The following is a 15,310-nucleotide window of genomic DNA, read 5'->3' as shown; positions in this document are numbered from 1 at the left end:
TCCATGGTCCCCCAGTGTGGCCATGGCTAGAATGCAGCAGATCCCACAACTACGGAAGGCCTTTTCTGATTTTTTTTCCCACTGATCTCCAACTGGAATTTGGCATTTCCTTTCATTTTAAAGCAAGCAACAGACTACACTACTATTATCAGTACCTGTAATGTCACCAACAAAAATCACAGTTTTTTTTATATGATAACACGGTTGTTCCAGAAATCCTGAAATACCATTTATGCACATCATGACTTTAAAATCATGGCAGTTAATTCTTCCTGACTACAGCCCCTCATAACATATAGAGGCAACTATTGGTCAACTTCTCATCTGGTAGTCATTCAGCCACCAAAGGGGGAAGGTGCATCTTCTCACCTAGTGATCCAGACATTTAGGATGCTTTATGGTCTGCCTTATCTACACTTGTTCATTCTTCATGGATACAAGGAAAGAAGTCAGCCATTTATTTGTTATAGCTTTGAAAAACTGGACAGTTCAAATGAGAATTTTTAATTCTTCACAAATTAGCATTGTGTTTTGAAATATGATAGGCATGTGGGCTACAAGTCCAAACTAGACAAGTTCAATCACATCTGATGGTTAAGCTAACTATTGAAGTGTGTTATTTACAGTAATTTTTTTAATATTGATGACAGATTGGCAGTGATATAGGTCATCCATCATGCCATAAATTCTGTGATTATCAGGGTGTTTTGTACATTTTTTTTTGTTCTTTATAATCCTATGTACTTTAATTTTTACATTCAAAAACATTTTTACATTTAATTTAAACAAATTAAAAATAATAATTTTACATTTAAAAAAATAAGAAGGGGTACATAAGTTTCACTGGACTGTCCAAAGGACATATAGCAGGAACAATGGTTAAAACCCCCTGACCAAGGCAACATATTACTAATCTGGAACCCTGAATATCCACGTATTTTTACTAGAGACACCTGCCACACGTGGAACCCAAAAATGTGACCTAGCACTGGTCACAGTCACACTCACACTTCCCATTCCACCCACAACAGAGTAGAAAGAAGGTTTCTCTGTCTTACTTCTCTATTGTTGTCAGCACAAAGAAAAGGTAAAGTAGAGAAAGAAACACAACATTTTAAAAGAAGTAATAGTGCCCAATTTCACCTGAGAAAGTCCTAGAAGTCGATGACAGCTTAGAGGTTTTGGAGGTTGGGGAGCAAACAGTAACTTCCTAGTCACTCCATAAATTACCACTAATTTTTCTAGAAATCAGTTGGCTCTTCCACCGCCAATATAAAAAGTGAATTGAGATCTTGCCTGTTATTACTGAAGCTATTTCTCTGAGTCAGTTGAGTCCAATACGAAGGTATATTTAGAAACACTACAGCACCAGTTAGAAAGAGGGCCGTGTGGGGCTTATACAGTAAAACCAGGCTAGGCAGATGAAAGTGATGCATATTGGAGGCCCATATTTCTCAGCACTGTTGTCTCAACATTGAGAAACACCCCTGGCATAAAAGCAACGCTGTCACTTTTAGAGATTTTGTTCTGTTTTTTTTTTAAACACCAAAAACAAGATTCAGCCCACAATTTAATATTGTCAATATATTCTTCATTGCACAACTGGTATGCCAACTGTTACCTAAGCACTCAGGCTCTTCAAATCCCACACCCACACATTCTGAACTCGTCTGCACCCAGATATGAATAAAGATGAATAGCATCTTGAGGAAACAGCTTCTCCATTCTCGAGAGACAAAAGCCACGGAGCAAACCCCTTGTAGTGTCTGAGAGATTTCTCAGAAGAACAAGAAAGAACCCGAAAGTCACCATTTTGTCAGAAAAATCACATCCTTCTATGGCACCCCGCCCACTGAGGATTTAAAATTAAAAGGAACCTCAGAAGTTCTTTCCATTGTCAAGGTTCTATGACTCTCTTATAAAGAAATGACTATTCTTTTTTATTTTACTAATCTTAAGTTAATTAGATGTTGGTAAGTCAGTAGCCCAACTCAGCATCTCTTTATGTAGAATAGTTCTAGTAGACCATGATGAAATTGCGAATACTTAGAAACAGTCCCTTTTTTGCATGCTGGGTAAATAGAAAAGCATGCTGACTATATTTGTTTTACTATCATTATGTCTCCATGGGGTGAGCTAGTAAAAAAGCACAGGCCATTAACAGCTTGGTGCATACGGCTATAGACTAGATACAGATATAGTTACAGATGCACATACACACATAACACACACACAATATACTCTAAAAGAATTTATTTTCCCTTCATTTCAAACTTGGATTGCAGCAAATCCCAACACCCGAATAAACTGTTTTCCAAATGTGTGTTTATAAATTGGATGTTTTACACCCCATTCATTCGTGTTCATTTATTCATTCAACAAGAAGTTACTGAGTACCTAAGATGTGCCAGGCTGTTGGTCAACATTAGATACAGCCATACAAAAACAGGAACATCTTTGCTCAAAGAGGTGTTTCACAAAGTGGCTAGGTGCCCAGGCTAACCTATAGTAACCTCCTGTACTAGTCAGCTCAGGCTGCCATAACAAAATACCATAGACTAGGTGGAACAGGAATTTATTTCTCACAGTTCTGGAAAGTGGAAGTCCAAGATCAAGGTGCCAGCATGGTCAATGTCTGGTGAGAGCACTCTCCTTGGGTTGCAGATGACCATGCTCTTGCTGTATCCTCACGTGGCCTTTCCATGCATATGGGTGGAAAGAGAGCAAGCAAGCTCTCTGGTGCCTCTTCCTACAAGGGCACTAATCCCATCATCAGGGCCCTACCCTCATGATCTCATCTAAACCTAATTACTTCCCAAAGGCCCCAACGCCAAATACCATCACATTAGGGATTAGGGCTTCAACACCTCCTTAACATCCAATGTGCTATTTCACCTATGTTAATTCGGTAGACTTGAGTGTTTCAAATCTGTCTCAGAAGAGTAGGACCTTAGTGCCTCTGATGTGTGGCCCCTACAGTGGTTAGGGGGGACAGGCCTTCAGATGCCAATAGGGGATGAGAGCTACAACAGTATCTGACATCTCAGTCCTGAAGGCCCAGGTGGCTTGGGGCTCGGAGAAGAGTGAAATAGACTCTGAAGCTCAGGTCAGCTCCTGAAGGAGAAATAGTAAGATCTCTTCAGTGGGGCCAAAATCCATAACTGATGTCCTTTTGTGAGTCAAGTATCCCTACTTCAAGGCTTGCCTGCATCTTTGAAGCTTCTCATGATCAAGTTCAGGCAGGCAATACAACAAAACAAATAAAGATAACACAAAATGAGAATAACATCAAGACTCAATGTACTATAATCAGCATGAAGTCTTCACAAAGCTGCAGTTACAGAGTGCTTTTAACCGGACCTGGCGAAGCTGAGTGCATATTCACCTCTCTGCTGTGTGAAGGCCAACGTCCACCAAGCTCGGCTCCTCAGCTAGAAAAAATTCGACTCTTCTAAAGTTTGACCACTTCCTTAAAAGCCTGCACAATCAAAACGAGTTTGGAATAGAAAGGGATCAAAATAGGGGAAATTATATAAATGCAAGTGCAGATTTTGACATGACTTGGACTAACACCTAGTCGACTGACTTCTTCTCAGAGTTCTCCCCCACCTCCAAGAAACAATTAGCACACGCCACTCAGGGACTGGGTGCACATTTCTCCATGATCCTGAATCCATGCAGAAGCAATCAGTAACACTTAGCTGGATCTCTGACATACAGACTTCCAAAATGGAACACCAAGCTCCTTGAGATGTTTTTAACAGAATGAAGGGAAAAAAAAATACTCCTACATTTCTCTTCCCCCATCTATCATTAAAATTAAAAAGGCAGGTGAGGATGTTCGGGTATCTTTGGGTGACTTAAATCAGGCTTGGGCTGTACTGAGTGTATGGCTCTGCCACAGCATATAGGGCCTGGGAATAATTCTAATACCTGTCTGGTTCTTTGCAAGGGCTTTTATCTCCACAATCCAGAAGGCTCCTCACAGCAAGGTCTGTAGGACAAGGAATCTGATAGCCATTGGGCAGAAAATCGGGGCTCAGAGAGAATAAGGGACTCTCATCTGTGGTCACATAACTAATGGCAAAATCACATCCAAAATCAGGAATTCCAATTGCAGATCTTATCTTTACACAAGTGTGGGAAGCTGAGGCTCCACTCTTCTGCAGGAGGCTGAAGACAGCCTGTGGATGGGTTTTGTTTTGTTTTGTTTATTGTTTTGTTTTGTTTTGTTTTTAATTGAATTAGCTCTAGATTAAACATTAGGAGCTTTTGCATAAAAATCTGGATTTTTCACTTTTTTGGAAAATCCAAAGCTCAGACCTGTACCAGTGCAGGCAACAGAGAGGCAGAGCTAGGAGCAAACTATAGCTCACTTCCCCGTGGATCTTGCCACAACGCAAATATGATCAAAGACCCCCTCCCCCTCCGTGATCTCATGCTCAGCTGCACAAAACCCTAACAGGGATGCTGCTCCCTCTTCTGTTCCTGTGCTCACGAGATTTCCCTCCTCCTGGGATGCCTCTATCTGTCTTGCCAGTTTGGTGGGTATATGTGATCAATCTCCGGATTCAGTTCAAGTGCCTCTGGCTCCATGAAACAATTTGGATTTACCTGGAACAACTAACCAGGCCTTGTTTAAGGCTCTTGAATATTTTCTTGTGCTTGTTTTATTGAACCTCTTTTCATTTGTGTATATTCAGTGCTGGGTACATAGTAACCAATCAATAATCTTGTGATCAATAGTGGACTTAAACAGTACTTGTCATGCGCCTAACACTGTTCACACCTCTTATCGTATTAACTCATTTAAGCCTCACAACTAACTATTATTATACCCATTTTACATGGAGAAAACTGAGGCATATTTAAGGTTAGGATATTTTCCCAGAGTCACTCACTCAGCTATTAAGTGGCAGAAAAGGAATTAGAACTGAGTCTGGCTACCTCTGGATAGATGGGTGTGTGGGTAAGTGGATGGACAGTTAGACAGAAGGAAGGGAGGGAGAGAAGAAGGGAAAGATAGAGGCAAGGAGGAAGGACAGATGAACTGTCAGGAATAGGGAATAGCAAATGGAGAAAGATGTGAAAGAGCACTTTTTGTGGCAAGAAATGCAAGTCTTTTGGTGGGGCAGGGGTAGTGATGTGTGCTGGTGAATTTTAGCAACAGACTTTCCAGGCAAAAAGCCCTGCTTTATAGTGTCTGTCAGTTTCTGTGGTGTAAATACTCCCACCAGAGGTGATTTCAAGCTATCAACATGATATCACTGAACACAGAGTTCGAGAGAAGAAATGTGAAGAATCGGCAGCGCCAACCAGGACTAACACACCAGGGTGTGGGATACACCAGGGAAAATGACAGATGAAGAGACAGGCAGGACCAGGTGATGAAGGACCTATTAAAACATACTGAGGATGTAATCCTCCTCGATGCAGCAAGGAGTAGTTTAAGAGTTTTTAGCAAGGAGTGACATTATCATATGGTTATAAAGAGTTGGGCACAAGATAGGCACAGTCAAAATTTTAGAAACCTTTTTTTCTTCTTCCTACATCTTTCCTGAGTGACAATTATTGCTGCAAGGAAAGTTATCAATTGTTCCACTCCTTTCCTACTCTATCCCTTTAGCTGTCAGCTATTCTTCCCTCCACCCCCATCCCCAACCCCCATCCCCTTATTCTAGGCTCCCAGAAACACTCCAGGTGTCACAGACCCTCGGGACTGTAGAGTATCCATCTATCATTGTTGGATCCATGGCATGTAAGGGCTGAAAGGCCCAAGCAAAGAAGTGATCTTGAACCAGCTTAAACAGGGAAGCCATCATATAGAGTATGAATAACATAAGACACATCTTTGACATTAGACCATAGAGCTGGAAGGGGCTTTAGAAACCATTTGGTCTCCAGTCGTCCTCTTACTGGAGAAGTGGAGCAGAGGGCAGTCAATTTAACCAGCCCAAAGCCACTGAACTGGTTAGGGCCAAAGCTGGAACTAGAACCAGGTTGCCTGGTTCCCGGTCAAATAGTCTATGTGCACAAAAAGAGGGTGTTTTCTAAGATATTGCCTCCTCTTGCAAAGTCAAGGGCTTTCTTAGGAGAGCTTGTTCTTCCACTAAGGAGGTTCCACTTCACCGATTAGAACAGACAGAAACATGGGGATCTCCAGGAGCAGGGACATTCTGTCATCCTCCCTCAACAGAGGACAATATGAGCCATCTGTTTAAGAAACTCTCCATGACCACAGTCCCCTCTCCATAGCTCAAGGCCTTAATATCCAGTTCAAGAATTCTTCAGATCCTGGCCTTTTCCCATGGGTCTCCATCTACCTGCCTGCACTGAGGCCATTTCCTGACAGCTAGGAAGTGGGCAGGGAAAGGAAGTGAACCTTTAAAGCCATTGTGGCAGCACTGCTTTGAAAAAAAAATTTTCTGAGGGGAAGTTGAAACGTCCGGTTAAAATGCAATGTTGTCTGATAATTCAACCTCACTTCAGGTGAAATTGGCCAAGGCTACCAGGGCATCTGGCCAAAGCAGTCATTGGGAACTGAAATGCAGGCCAGTGCTCACCCAACCGGGAGCCAGAGGCTGCTGTTGCTCCATGGAAGCCCATTTCCAGTTCTTACAAAGGCATCCCATAGCCTGGCTGTGGCCCTGACATGGGACTCTCTTTCAGCTAAAGTTATTCTCCACTTCCCACAGCCCGTCAGTATCCACAACCATGATCCCTAGGAATAGGCAGATAAAGCCAATTCCTTGGTCCAGAAAAGTGAAAACTGGTCTGGGGAGAGAGATCCCAGAGAGGTAATAGAAGCTAAGAGGACCCTATGTTACAATTTTCCCAGGCCCATCCCAATTCACACCTACTATATTCCAGTTGTAGATAATAAATTATATGATGACCCTGGTCTGGGGTTCTTGGGGCCACAAACCTCCAAGATATCTATCAATAGAAGTCTAGGAATCCATGAACTTGAACGGAAAAAATGTCACAAACTTGTTTACTAATATTGAACTACAATATAGCATTTCATTCTATTATGAATGCAGGCCACAACCTCAAATGCAATAGCAGTACCAGCGATTTTGTCACCAATATAAATCAGGTGTCTTAATATCATAATACAGTCGCTGCAGTTAGCTCACAGCAGCACTTATGCTCATCCCTGCTTTGAAATGATGGAAGCCATTAGTCCCACCATTAGATCTTGTTACGCACACATTAGTAGGTCACAACGGTTTATGTATTATATACAATTATCTCAATAAAATTTGTGTTATAATCTTAGATACTGCATTTTATGCATTTAAACACATAATTCTGGGGTCCCTAAGCTTGTCAGACTGCCAAAGGGCACCAGACATAGATAAGGTTAAGAGCCCTTGGCCTAGTGATAGAGAAGCCACATTAACAAGGCACAGGGGAATATGAGACAGAGACTATGCCCTCTGGCTGAGACGCTAGCTCCCTTTGAGTTATCTGGACCATGAGGAATTATTTAGGTACATTATTTTTCTTTGTACACCTCTTCTTCAGGTCTTTATCACCCCCACTCGCTTTCTTTATCTTCTGTTTTTTTTTATGCCTTTTATTCCTGATCTTTCAGTTTCAGCTGACTACCAAATATCTCTTAGTCTTCCTGTGCTGTCAGTGGGTTCTCTTCCTTTGGGTGGTTTGTTTTCTCTTATGGCCTGCCTCTTTTACCCCCCCTTTTTTCTCCTACCCCCACTCTCTGCTGCTTGTCTGTTGCGTCTCTCTTGGCCCTCCTGACCTGGCTGGCTATCAGCCATCCCTCCTTCATGGGTTTTGCAGCAGAAGCTTTGGACATCAAGAGTCTACACTGTACCTTCCATTAGGGGAGGGTATTCATTTTGTTTATAGGAAGTGTTTCTAAGAAGCAACTAAAAAACAGACTGACCAGCCAAATAAATGACTATGAAACATTCCATGGCAGGAGGCTACCTAACTTTGCAAACCCAAGCTTAAATATAATTTGTAGAAAGGATGGAACACGTTCCTGTTTGATAATCCGTGATGACCAGATATCCAGAGAAGGTCAGCAGACTGGGCCAGGATTCTTTTCAGTGCATAAATTCCCAGTGTAGCCAAAGGAAAGTATACTGCTTAGTCACTGCTAACAGGGTGAGCCCTCTGCAAGCAAGCCTATCCCAGGATTGCTTTTCTAAATCAGAACTGAGGTTAGAAGACTAAAGGAAAGCCAGTGAACTCCGTGACCTTTGTACTTGAGCTTTGGACAGACATACAAGTGCACTGGACCTGCTCCCTGCCCTCACCAGGGGAAATATTTGTCCTGGAACAGCCATCTTTCCCAGCAAAGTACTGAATACTTACATGCAGACTGAAAATTCTATCAATGACCTAAAAAAGAAAGGAAAAAAAAGAAAGAAAGAAAGAAGGGAAGAAATAAGGAAAAGAAAGAGAAAAAAAGACACTAATCTGCATTTGAAAATGTACTTTGGTTTGTCAAGTATTACTCCATGTTTGAGAATGACTCAATATTTTATTTTTTATATTTGTTTCCATTTTACTTCTAATACAAGGCACAAATCCTTTTTAAAAAACTGAAAGAGTGGTGACACTTGCACTGGACAACTGTTCACATAAAAAGCAGCTCAGAGGGCTTAGGATAAAAAGAGCTTTAGGATAAAATAAATTTTATAAACTTTACTGATCTGTTCATTTATCCTCTGAAAGGAAAAAAAATCTGTTTTTACCAGAGTGGTTCTTTTTCAATATTTATTCATTTGTTTATTTTAAATGAATTATACTGCCCTTACTATTAACTTATCCTATTTGGGAAAATAGTATGTTCCACACCTGTCAGCTCTTGAGAAGACTGCGGACTTCATTCTCATATAAAATGGCCATTTCGTATGTCAGGTTGTGATGTATTAATTCACTAAGTTTTTATACAGCATATACAGATGTATATTTGTATGTCAGGTATAAGAGCTTGCATCATGGTTCCCAACCACTTGTAGAATAAAGCTCATCAAAGTCACAATCTGCAGATAAAATACTAAATTTATTAATCTTATAGATTATTCAAATCTAAATACAGATTAAGATATTACATATTTATTTAAAATAAAATCCATGAGGGTAAAGTTTCTCAGGTTCTACCTAGTCATCCTTTTTTTTCCCCCTGCCAATGTCTTCTTCAAACTCCACAGAACTTTATTATTTGGCTTCTCTTGTTATTAAAAATAGGTCAAGTTCAAATGCTCTGCTTCTTGATTATTTTTTATTTTTAAATATCTAACAAAAAGTGAGAATTTTAATTTACACTATGTGTTACCTAAACGTATTTATTCATTGTGTTCTGAATAAAAAGGTTTCATTTTTTTCATAACCTTTTTCCCAGAACGTGTTGCTTAATAGTAGTTGTTATTCTATCAACAAACTCATATTTATATGATTTGAGATAAATATATTCCCAAAAGAACTGTCCCAGCACAAGTGTGCTGTGGGCCCTTGAACACTACACCAGACAGGAGTAAAATGAATAGAAGGGATATGGAACACATAAATTGGATGAGGATACAACAGCTAACTCCCTTACTACCTCAGAAAAAGCTAGGAATTGGGAACCAGGATGTTTGCCCAGGAGCAAACAAATTCTTCTTCCTGTGGTTCCTAAAAGAGAGAACATTTCTTTTGGATTTTGACACGTCTGATATCAGTGTTACATCTGTTTTTCTCTAACACTGCTGTAATGCAGCTAAACCGGCCTCCCCACCTTCAGAAGGTTATACCCTTCTGGGATGATCTGATTTTTAATGGTTCTCTCTCAAGAGTTGGGCAGTTGTGCATATTTTTTCCCTACTTACATAAAAACGCTATTCATTTCTAATTAATTCTCTAGAAAGTGAATGCTTCCCTTGGGATAACTGAGGATTCTGGGATTCAGATCAGTTATCCCAACACAGATGGCAGACTGAGGTGGTAGGAAGGAGGGGCCTGCTCTGCACAAGAAGAGTATCTCTTAGTGCAGACTCTCCATGGCCATTTCTGTCACACCAAAGCCCCTTACCAGCCAAGCCTCATCCCCATCTTCCCCCAGCCCATGCCTCCTTGATAGCACTGTTCCCTCACTCTCACCTTTTCCTCCTCCACCCCCAGTTACTGCCTGAGGGCCTCTGTCCGGGTTCCTCACAGCATGGGATGGAAATCCTGTTCCAGGTGACACAAAAGGCACCAAGTTTCCACCATCCTCCTGTAACTCTTACCCCCCTGATGCGATTCTGAGAAACAGGCTTTTCCCAATCCCCTTCTCTGTTTACTCCAGCTGACTTTTTGTTGGTTTATCTCCAAGGGGAGGACATCCTGGTACTGTAGCTACAGAAAAAAGACATGAGTCGTTCTTAGAAACCAGAATGCTGTCCTACAAGAATACCTAGAGGTACACGGAACCCGTAAGCTGCTGGAGAAAGTCCCCTTTGTTAAAGGGGCTCAGTAGGTCAGAAAGCGGCAAAGAACTATTTTCCCCCTTTCTGAGCCCCAAGTATATCCACTGGAAAGATACTGTTTTGCCTCAGACTTACATCAGCCTAAAGTTTAACCCAAGGGTCAGAAATCCAGAAGAAATAATACTAAATCATTTCATTATATTCAAAAGGGTTTTTCCCTCTGATGTACTACATTTTCTCTTATTTTCACAAATACTTGGAAGTGGGGCAAGATAGAGCTACCCAACTTGACAGAAGGACTTTGCTAAAATGATTGAGAATCCACTTAATTTTATCTAAAATCATCCAAAGTGTTGCATGGTTAGTTAATTTTTGTTAAGTTGAAATCTTATAAATATTCTACTGAAATTTTTTGCTAAAGAGGCACATTTGTGGTGGTTTTTCCATCATATGATGGTGACTTTTTCTGGTTATGCTGATTGAGGCATTTATGAAAAATTAGCAAAATGGTCTATTTTTTAATAAGCAAGATTTCCTTAGTTAATTTTTCACTAATTAATTTTAAGATGTTGAAAAACAGCAGCAGTGAACATAATCTTTTTACGCATAAACAAAATTTATTTTGACCAAGGGTCAGAAGACAGGGGTTCTAGTATTAATTATGCTAGGAACACACTGAGTGGCCTTGAGCACATCATTGAATCTCTTCCTCGCCTCTGGATTGGGAGGGATGATATCTGAGATCCTTTAGCTCTAATATTCTACAATTCAATCACTAGAAAGGGACTCCTTTGCAGAATACAGTTTCTACAGAGAGTGACGACAGAGCAAATCTCTGCTGACATTTGGATGTCTCCTTCTATTTCTTCTCACATTTAAAAGACCAATGTCTACCAAAAGGTTCAGAAAAGAAGTCCAATGCCAGCAGCTAATGCCCTAAATTTGCTTCCATTCCCAGGATCCCATCCTACTAAGGTGTACTCCAATAGGCTCTGAGGGGGACGGTATGCAGCATCTGTCTCCCCATGCTACAGCCACAGAGGCTCACAGGCAAGGACTGGCGCCTACAGTATGCCCCTGGGGTTGGAGTAAAGGGCTAGAGGGCTCACCCATGCTTACTTGTGCACAAAGGGTCTTTGGTACCAAATTGGGCTGGGAGCATTGGACACACCCAGTGTTCTCCACCCACAAGACTAACCAGCCCCACCAGTTACTGGCTGGATGACAAATAGCAAATAACTTAATGTCTCTGTGGCTTAGTTTGCTCACCAATAAAATGAGAAAAATAATTTTATCTTCCAGGGTTGTTGTGAGGATTAAAACCAAAACAGAGCACGTAAAATATCTAGAATAGTGCCTAGCACAGAGTAAGAGCTCCATAAACGCTGGCTCTGATTATTATTAGTACCTGTCTCCCCAGAATAGCTCAGCAACCTGAAAAAACCACCGTGGCGGATGCGAAGGCTTCCTTCAAGAGTTCCCAAGGGACATGTTCCAACCTGTTTCTACGCGCCAAGAGAAGTGACCTGAGCACAAATCCAGGTGATAAGCATCCAGCAAGAGCCGGGCCCTGGGGAGTCGGAAGCTAAATCTTGCGGATTGAGGGACTTAATTCCGGGATCCTACCTCGGGTATCCAGGTAACTCGGAAGAAGCCACAGCTCTATCCCAGCGCTGCCTGGCCTGTGAGGGTGTGGCCTTTGCGCTCAGGAGCTGCACCTGGAGCCTGCGCGGAGGGAATCCCCGGCTCCTTGGGGCTTTGAAGCTCGCCGCAGGGAGACTGGAAGCTCCTGCTCCAGGGGTGCCCCGGGATGCGAGTGACAGACCTCGGGATTCCTCCCTGGAGCCCTGATGAGTCGACGTCTCTTCCGGAAGGGTCTGGCCAAGGCGTGGGGTCCAGAAAAGGGGACTGCGCTGAGCTCTGCTTTCTCCCAGTTGGTACGGGAGAACAGGAGACTTCTACAGGGCAACTGCAAAGACGGCTGTGCCCCTGAAAGCCTGCACGTGGGAGGTCTGCACAGAGACGACCAGAGGGTTTTACCCGGCTCTAGACCCAAGCAACCTCCAAATTGTTCTTCTATGTGGCCAGTAGGAACCGAGAACCGGACTCTCAGCCAAAGGCGCCTCTTGGAAAGGGGCGTGCACCTCCTCAGAGAGAGAAGGGTCAAAGGAGGTGCTTCCAGGCCTTTGGCAGCCCAGTGTATTCCCCACCGGGATAAACAGAGCCTGGGGGCTGCTCCTTCTTCGATACAGCAGTCTAGGCCCCCTCCTGCAAATGGTTTTCCGTTCCAGATCGCTGGGGTGCAAATGAGGAAAGAGCCTCGCTTTCCGGCATCCGCCAAAGCGTCTGGAACGACCAGAAGTATCTACCTAGGAGCTGCAAGGTGGTCAGACCCACCTCCGCACGGGACCCTGGGTCTGGGTGCCGGATCTCCCCTCACCCAATGCCCACGCACCCCCTCGCCCTGCGTTTCCCCGCACGCCCTCCAGCTCTGCGCTCCCCAATCTCCCGGGTGCAGCACCGGGCTCCCCGACTCACTTGCTCCCCCCAGGTGCGATTTGCGGAGGGGCGAGGGGGAGGGGGGCTCCCACTGCAGCCTCTGCCCGGGCGCTCTCTTCCAACCTGTTCGGACCCGTCTATTCGCCAAGAGCTGGGGACTCCCCCCTACCTCACACACACGCCTCCCCCTGGGGGCCAGGAATCCCCTTCCCATTCTGCGGCTGTGGGGACATCCTTGACTCCCGAGCGCCCGGCGGGGAAGGTGGGAGTGGGTCTCTGGACCCGGCTGCGGAGGTGAAAGGGTGTAAAAGCAGGTGCCGGAGAAAAGAGGGGACTACGGTCCCCTTAGAGCCAGGAAAATCATCCCTGGTCCATGATCTGACCACTCAGTCACCGCCCAAGACGCCAACGCATTCAGAATCTCGCCAGGAGGTTTGTTTCTCCTGGAGAGGGAGATTGTCCCATTCCAGGCACCCAGAAGCCTGCCTTCCCAAGTCCCCCCGGGCCCCGGCGTTCCGGGGCTCTGTTCTGTCTCTCTCCTCCTCCCCAGGTGCCCAACCCCTCCCCCATCTGTATTTACACACCAGAGCCAGCGCCCTCCGGACTCAAATCCCTTTTCCTCCTCGTCAGATGGCCGCTTGGGGCTGGCCCCTTCCCCGCTTTAGCAGAGCCTTTCGTGCCCTCTCAATCAGATCTATCCCCCATCCTCAGCTCCCTCCTCCAACCCCACCAGCAACCTTTTCCTTCTCAAACCACTTACTTCACCCACCCGGATCTGTACTTGCCGTTCCCACGGCGCACAGCCGCAAACCACTCCGAGGGTTTCATTACCGAGTTGGGGTTGGTATTAGCAAGGATGGACCGACTCCCTCCGCGCTGGACAGAGCCCCCGAGGTGGCCGCAGCATTCCCCCACATCCCACATCTCCTATTTCACCATCTCGGCTCCTACCCGGCCCCTACAGGCAAGATGAGTACTGCTGGGTCCCAAACCCTCGCCTCTCTAGCGGGAGCTGCAGGGAGTGAAAAGTCGGCTGGCAAGAACACACAGAGAGAAATGGGCAGATGCATATGGCAAGGGGGGTAGGGGGTGGGGGAAGGGCGCATGCGAGAACTAGACGTGCAACTTGCACGGCACGGGGTGAGCACGGCGCGGGGAGGGGGGCACAAAAGTTTGCAGACTATTACTGCATGGCATCCGGCTGCACGTGAGCAAAGAGGGTCGACTCCCCCTCGCCAGGAGGGCTCTCTCCAAGGGTCTGCACCAAGGGGAGCTGGGGGTTTGGACATGGCTCAGAACTGGGGTAATAGTTCTCCTCACTTGTTTCGGGAGGGACGGCCTAGGCACCCGGGCAGAGGGACGATACCGCGCTTTGCGAAAAGCAACAGGCAGCTGCACCTTACCTTGCGCCAGTTCCGGGCCGGGGTGGCTGCTCCATCCTCGTGGCGCAGGGAGGAGGCGTTGGGTACGTATGCCTGGGGGTGTGCGCGCTGCCGGAGCTGCAGCTGCCGCTATCCCCACCCGGCTGCGAGGCCGGCTGCTCGCCCCGTACCGGGCCGGCCGGGCGGGCTCGGTCCCCGGCCGCAGCGGCGGCGGTGGTGCGCGGCAGCTGGAGCGCGGGACGCGGGCAGTGCGTGGTTCGGCTGGCGTCCTCCGGCGCCTCCACCAAGCGAGGGTGCGGCCCCGGGCGGCCCTTGGCTCCGGTTGCTGCGGCGGCCGCTGCAGACCCTGCACCGGGCCCCGGAGCCTCCAAGGAGGAGGAGACAAAGACGCGAGGGAGGCGAAGCGCCGCTCGCCCCGATGCAGTCGGCTCAGTTACTAGAGGAGAATCGCCTCCAAACCCGGGCTGGGGATAAGGGAGGAGGGGCGAGAAGCCTGGGGACTAGAGCAGGACGGAATGAACGTGACAGTCAGAGCTCTGCCGTCGCCTCGTCGGCGCTGCCCTCTCGCCTCCCGGGTGGGGGGTCCGGAATGGAGAGAGAGGGCGGGGGCTGAGCCTTTGCTGCGGGAGGAGATGAGCTGAGGTGGGAGCATTAGCTCCCTCAGCCGCCCTCGCCTTCCTTCCTCACACCCCCTTGCACAGCTCCGCTCTCAGCATGCTATGGCCCATTCTTTCTCCTGTTTTTCTAACTACTGAGATCGGAGCTGAATTAAGCTGGCAGAAGCAGCATAACGTGGTGATGGGTTGGTTGTCCTCTATTGGGGAAAAAGGCGGATGCTTAAAATCCGTTCGACAAATGATTGCCTCCTGAATGCCAAGTACTGGACTAGGCTATTTTGGGGAAGGATGAATAAGGTGGGATATCCCCCCTGAGGGCTCCACGGTCAGATCTCAGAATGATCCCCTGCAGTTCCTGAAGCCCAAAGTTTTGGGGCTGAGTCGTGGC

The 15,310-nt window shown here is 45.8% G+C and overlaps 1 protein-coding gene across 2 annotated transcripts in view; it reads right to left on the bottom strand.

Annotated features, from left to right (window-relative positions):
- LRRC3B (leucine rich repeat containing 3B) overlaps positions 1–14,581 on the bottom strand; it is an 84,055-nt gene extending 69,474 nt beyond the window's left edge. The window contains exon 1 of one of the 2 annotated variants that reach the window (XM_058549190.1): positions 14,327–14,581. The gene's annotated coding sequence lies outside the window, so the exon portion shown is untranslated. Of the gene's footprint in view, positions 1–12,050; positions 12,212–14,326 lie in introns of those variants that run through there. The other variant, XM_058549199.1, reaches the window with a different exon arrangement.
- Positions 14,582–15,310: the final 729 nt, after the last annotated feature.

Source organism: Diceros bicornis, chromosome 2, assembly GCF_020826845.1.
Source record: "Diceros bicornis minor isolate mBicDic1 chromosome 2, mDicBic1.mat.cur, whole genome shotgun sequence".
NCBI lineage: Eukaryota > Metazoa > Chordata > Mammalia > Perissodactyla > Rhinocerotidae > Diceros > Diceros bicornis.
The sequence above is the reverse complement of the archived record's forward strand: the minus strand, read 5'-3'. Positions and strand labels throughout refer to the sequence as shown.